Genomic DNA, 6,551 nt, shown 5'->3' with positions numbered 1-6,551 from the left:
CCCCGTCCGCGGCCGTCGCTGAGCGGAGAAATGCGCACCAGGAGGATCGGGTTCCTCATCGTGTCCCCCTCGCCCCCTCGCCCCGCCGCACGGCCCCCCGGCCCCCCGGCCCCCCGGCCGCCCTGCTGCTCCCGATCCCGATTGCTGTCCGCTCACTCGACAGCCGGTTGCCGGGCGCCACCTGCCGGTCGGTCGCTTTTTATACGGGCCAAAGAGGTCGACCAGATGGCTGGGCCGGCCTGGGTGGGCGGGGCCGATTTCTGAAGGGCGGGGGTATTCGTTAGGGTGGGAGGACGGCAGGGGATTTGACTTCGTGGGCCAGAGGCCAGGGGGGCGGGGAATGGTAGCCACTCTTTCTCCTCCTCCTCCTCCTCCTCCTCCTCCTCCTCCTCCTCCTCCTCCTCCTCCTCCTCCTCCTCCTCCTCCTCCTCCTCCTCCTCCTCCTCCACCTCCTCCTCCTCCTCCTCCTCCTCCTCCTCCTCCTCCTCCTCCTTTTTTTTTTAAATGAACGCTTTAAAAAGGATGGATGGATTCATTCATTCAATGCCGTGCAGTGGAAGGATGGAGAGTTAGCCACGCTAGCCCTCATCCATGGTTTTTAGGATCATTGATCCATTGGAGGTTCCAGAACTTGGGTCTCTTGGCAAGGGCGTATCCTTTTTAACATGGAAAGGACTATGCCGAAGATGGTCTCAGAATGAATGGAGTGTGCAAAGAGGTGGAAACAGAGGTTCCCGACTTGGGGGTGGGGGTGCGGGTGGGGAGAGGGGACAAGCCCCATCCACCCCAATCAGGGTCACGGGCAGAACACAAGGGACAGCCTCCCTCATTGGGGGGGGGGGGCCCAACTTAGAAAACTCTCATCTCTGCCAAAGACAAGCAGTGCCGGGTGGGGCTGGCAGACAGACTCTCTTCTTCTCCTGGGACTGATCCTGATCTCCATAGCTCAGAAAACACATGCGAACACTCAGAAGACACCCAAGCGCAGTGTCCTTTACCTGGCTCCCTGTCGCTCGCTCTCTGCCTCTGCCTCTGCCTCTGCCTCTGTCTCTGCCTCTCTTTCTCCCGGTCGGTCTCTAGCGCTCTTTCGCTAGCTCTCCCCCACACCCCTGCTCTTCCTCCCCTTCTTTATCTCTTGCTTCCCCTCTCCTCTCTTTCTTTCGCTCTGTCTCCCTCTGTGTTTCTCTCTCTCTCTCTCTCTCTCTCTCTCTCTCTCTCTCTCTCTCTCTCTCTCTCTCTCTCCCCCCCCCCTCCCTCCCTCCTCCCTCTTTCTCCTCTGTCTCCCTCGGAACATCGTTTGTCCTCTCCCACGACGGATGAATGCAGACAGACAGACAGGCATCTCGACCCCGACCCCACCCCACCCCCACCCCACCCCCCACCCCACCCCCCGCCAAGTGAGAGGAGACGCCGGACATCCTTGGGGTCGCACACAGCCTCCGTGGCTCTTCTGTGTTGCCAGGCTCCCTGGCCTTCACCGGCCCCGCCCCCAATGAAGTTGCAGCCTCTCTTCATAGTGTAAATGCTGTGAGAAGATGAGCTTTTCAAAAAATAAAATTCTCCCTGCCTTGCCTTCTCAGGGACACCATGAAACACCTACTGTCCTGTGCAGTGCTTATTTCCGAGTCCTCGAGGAGAGGGTGTTTGGTTCTGTGTTGTAAACGGGTGGGTGGCCCGAGGGCACATCATCTCCTAGTCAGCCATCGGGTTCACCAGTTCGGGTTCGGTGGCGTGAAGGACACTGACCTCCTCCGGTGAGTTGGACTTTGAAAGTCTTGGGGCCCTGAGTAGGCCACCCCCAAAGGTGCCTCCGTGGCCTAGGGATAGGGACGTTCTGGAATGCATTAGGGTGACAACACCACGAGAGGGACACTCTGACTCTCCTTTCCTTCTCCCCTCTGAAATCAGGAAGACACTCTCTCACGTGAAAGGGGAGGGGGGCGGGAGGGAGGTGCAGAGATCATGACGAACGGAGCCGCCTTCATGTCTCATGACATGGGCACGCATCCTCTGAGTGGGATGGCTCATGACGAATAGAGGACGTAGATGGGGACGGACGAGAGAAGAAGGTGGAAGGAAGGGGAACTCTCCCCCCAGGGATGCTTTTCCATAGGCCGACTTCAAGACTTTGTAACATCTCTGGTCATCTCAGGGCTGAGAGGTTGGCTAAGTGCCACGACAGGGTGACATCTCAGCGAGTGTCTACATCCTGTCCACGTAAGATACAATACTGACATGTTCATGGCTCCACAAGTCTAAGGGTCTCCCTGTTTTGGACCTTGTTACGCAGGAGAGAATGAGCAAAATGGAGGCTCACGCGAAAGGGACTGAACCCAGTATCGGGGAGATATGTTCTCACCGACTTTCACGCCAAGGCGGCAACAACCGACAGCCCTGTTGAAAGAAAGGTGGTGGGGGTGGGCGGGTGGCGGGGCACACACTCTGTCCTTTCCACAGCCGGTCGGTCGGGGCTCTGGCAGACGGGGGACGGCGGCGGCCCAGCCGGTCCCCCCCTGGCCAACCTCCCCACCCCCCCACCTTGCCTTCCTTCACCCGCCCATGGTGCCTCGAAGACGACTCCAATTGTCATTAGACACGGGCGGGAAGACTTCTACAGTCTAGCGGCAACGTCTGTCTGACCTGTCATGCTTGTGACCCTGGGGGTGGGGGGTGGCGGTGGTTTTTTTTCTCTCTGGAAAGAAAACCTCCTCTTTCTGGACCCTCTGAACCCCAGCCACTGGACTTCATTCCACTGCCACTTAGTAGGGGGGGGGGGGGGGGGTCAGTCATCCAAACATTCTTGGGACCGTAGGTATGTTTTCCGTGTGGGCTGAGGTCTTCTTCCCCCACTGCAAGCCTGATGTCCTCACCGTGGTACAGAGACTGTGAAAAAAACAGAATGTGTTTGCCACTTGGGGGTCTACCTTCCACAGCCTCGCCTGTGATCAGATCGAGGCACCCGCTTCGCTGGGCAAATCCTACAATCCTTCACAGAAGCTCTGGCCAACTTTTCGGAACCGTCACGCTCCATCATCAGGCAAGGTCGGCAGAACCGATGGAAAGACTGGACTCCAAGAAGAACGAGAAGGACTTACGTGGGGTTGAATGAACCGATGAATAGGATGATACTGTGTCGGACTCCTTGCGTAAAGTAGGACTGATTGGGGAAGCGGGGGATACCTTAGGGGGTTGCGATGAACAGAGGCGCATGGCCGTACATCAAACAGGTGGTGGTCAACAAGCCCCTCCTACTGTAGAGCACAGGAAAGTCTACTCAGTACTTTGTCATAGCCTATGAGAGAAAAGAATATGAAAAAAAAAATCGATAGGAAAGATCTTTAGAGATGTAAAGAGAGAGGGGGGAGAGAGGGAGGGAGAGAGAGAGACAGAAAGGGACGAGGACTGATTCTTAAATCTTTTGTTTTCCAGATACAAGGAAGAACATACACCGACCAACAAAACCCGATTTTCTTTTTCTTTCTTTCTTTCTTTTTTTTTTTTTTTTTTTTTTTTTTAAATTTTTTTTATTTTTAAAGATGGACCTCCATGTGGTCACTCATACCTCTGTCAGCAGGATGGATTCGGTGATCTTTTTCTCCCTACCTTCCTTAATTCGGGAACTCTCAGCGAGGCTTCTTATTTCCTTGGCCATCGTTATTTGCATAGGTTACTTGGAGGCCAAAAGTATGTTTCCACAAAACGGGGATACTCACTTGTGGATATGAAATTCTGGTGCTCCTCGTTTCCCTTAGGGTGCTGTTCTTAACCTGAAAACTGGACTGCATCCCAAAGTTTCCTGAGTTCCCTCCGATATCTGGCCACGACTCTCTCCATGAACCTTTGCCATGGTCTCCCACCCTTTTGACTGGGCATCACTGAGAACGAAAACGGCCCTTGGCCTGAAGCCCTGCAAACGGAAGCTAGAGAACTTGATGAAAACCTTAGAGAAAGGGCCACAACGGCTCCTATGGAAACAATCCTCGTGCCTGTTTCTGTGAGAGCCACTCCGAAATTCGAACCAAACACCCGACGACATCATCAGAGGTATTTCAGACGTCTAAGGTTGCTTCGACCCTGACATTTAGAAATCTCCTTGACTCTCTCTCTCTCTCTCTCTCTCTCTCTCTCTCTCTCTCTCTCTCTCTCTCTCTCACACACACACACACACACACACACCACACACACACCACACACACACACACACACACACACACACACACACACACACACACACACACACACGTCACCAGCTCAGCTTTAATATGCTCCAAGGAACTTTCAGAGGACGGAAATGTTGGGCTCCAGAGTAGGCCGCCCCAAAATGTGCCTCCACGCTCTATTGATTATTTTGAATTCAAGTCACTTAAGAACCGGCCAGCACAAGAGGGACACACTGGCCCTCCTTTCTGTCCTCCTGCGGAGGAAGATCTCAAGTGAAGACATCTGCTTCCACGCATGTCCATGATTCTCAAATGGTGTAGTGGGGTTTCCCTGGGTTAGGAAAAGGAGGGGACACCTTTTGCCTGGGGGAAAAAAAAAACACAAAAAAACCAAAACCTGTTTCTCACACATCCTCCTCCCATCCCTTCCTCTCTCTCTCTCCCTCCTTCCCTCCCTACAGTTTGGAGGGGGCAGCCTAAGGGTGGGTGGGGAAATGGGGGAACGAAAAAAGAGAAAGCCATTCATGAAAGAGAAGCTCGAGGCAAGGTCAGAGGCTCCAACTGGACCGGAGAGCTTTCTGCATTTGAATGGAGCGATTGAACGAGGCCCTGCCGAAGGAATCGTCCGGGCCTCCCCTCCCCCCGCTCCTGGCAAAGGTCAGTCCAGAGGACTTAGGAAGGAGCTCTGGAGAAGGAACGGGGGTGGGGGTGGGGGTGGGGGCGGGACCAACAGACAATAGCCGCTGCCTGCCTGCCTGCCTGCCTGCCTGCCTGCCTGCCTGCCGGGCTGAGGCAGGCCTGAGGCCTACGCTGGCTCCTGCAACACAATCCCTTCCAGGAAACTGCTGTGATGACTATTGGGCAGTGAAGGATCAAATCTGAACTCTCTTGGCCTCTTTCTGCAAAAGGCCCGAGTCTCTTTCTACGACAGATTCTCTGCATTTCTTGGCACATGGACTGACTGACCCGCACCCTCCCATCCTGTCAGATGCTCCTTGGGACACACACCTCCACTGGAAGGCTGCTTTGGCCTCGTCCAGAAAACGAACAAGCAGAAACAAGCACACAAACAGACTGAAAGGATGTGTTGGTATTTCTTGGAAAGAAACATGGTCCTCTCACACACCTGAGGGCGGGCAGGAAGCGAAGGCAGGTTCTCGGCCGGAGGGGGACGGGGTGAACCGAGGTCGGTCAGCACTCCCCTTCTCTCCCAGGTCACGTGGGCCTCCCTCCACCGCCTCTCTCTGCGGCCAACCCCCCCACCCGCCCCGGCCCTGGTTCTGAGAGCTCACTGGGGAAAGTTCTCGAGGCCCCGGCAGGCCGGCCGAGATGCCAGCTTGCTGTCCTGCTGCTTCATGTCCATCTCTATCAGCCGTGCCCCAAAGGCACCCAGAGCGCGCGCTCCTCTCTCTCTCTCTCTCTCTCTCTCTCTCTCTCTCTCTCTCTCTCTCTCTCTGTGTGTGTGTGTGTGTGTCTGTGTCTGTGTGTCTGTGTCTGTGTGTGTGTGTGTGTGTGTGTGTGTGTTGGTGGGATTTCTGTTTGTGTGTGTGTTTGCTTTTGGTTTTGCTTTTTTTTTTTTTTTTTTTCTTCGATAAACTCGCCCCGTTTGGGAGTCGGGTGGAACACGGTGTCTCCTGGCCTGCCGTCCTAACAAACCCCAAAGAAACTCATTTTGGGGTCTCAGTCAGGTCCCCTTTCTTGGAATTCTGGTTTCACAAATCCGTCTCTGGTGTCCATGGAATTCTCAGGTCCAGCCATCGATCCACCCAAAGGACGGGGAGGGAAGGTTTTGTCCCGGGGACATCTTCCTTCCTTGCCCGCCGCCTCCTCGGGTTCCGGACGCTTCGGTGTGCTGTGACGTGCCCTCAGCTCCACCCCGACCCCCACCCCAAACACCCCCCCCCCGCCCCGTTTTTGGGAACTCAGTGAACACGGGTGGTGTTTTTCACAGCCAAACACACTCTCACCGTAAGACCCGGCCCTCGGGGGGGGGGGGGGGGCTCCTTGTCATGAATGGACCCGAGGCGGGGAGTCGAACGGCTGAGGTCCACGCAGAAACCTGCACGCGGACCTTGACGGTGGCGGCTTGATTCCTCACTGCCAAGAACTCTCTCGGAGGTCACCGAGACCTGTCTTTCAGGAGGTGAAATGGACGGACACATAGCGTGGGGACGAGCCATAGGTAACACTCTTTCTCGGAAAAGAAAAACCATGGACAGGGTGAACAGATCAGCAGCCAGCGGGGTGGTGGTGGATGGTGGATGATGACTAGGCGGGGCGCGCAGGGGACGTTTAAGGCAGGGAAACTCTCCGAAGGTAGGACCCTGATGGGATGAGAACAAACGTTTCGAATAGGGCACTACCTGAGATTGGGTGAATCGAAGGGACCTC

The 6,551-nt window shown here is 55.4% G+C and overlaps 1 long non-coding RNA gene across 2 annotated transcripts in view; it reads left to right on the top strand.

Annotated features, from left to right (window-relative positions):
- Nucleotides 1-4,845, top strand: part of LOC308610257 — a 30,104-nt gene extending 25,259 nt beyond the window's left edge. Inside the window, exons 3-4 of one of the 2 annotated variants that reach the window (XR_014014483.1) lie at nt 2,934-3,132; nt 3,430-4,845. This is a non-coding gene — a long non-coding RNA (uncharacterized lncRNA). Of the gene's footprint in view, nt 1-1,580; nt 2,406-2,933; nt 3,133-3,429 lie in introns of those variants that run through there. The other variant, XR_014014484.1, reaches the window with a different exon arrangement.
- Nucleotides 4,846-6,551: the final 1,706 nt, after the last annotated feature.

The sequence above is a fragment of the Mesoplodon bidens genome (genome assembly GCF_964165515.1).
Source record: "Mesoplodon bidens genome assembly, contig: HAP1_SCAFFOLD_270, whole genome shotgun sequence".
Classification (NCBI taxonomy): Eukaryota; Metazoa; Chordata; class Mammalia; order Artiodactyla; family Ziphiidae; genus Mesoplodon; species Mesoplodon bidens.
This window is presented reverse-complemented; position numbering and strand designations above follow the sequence as displayed.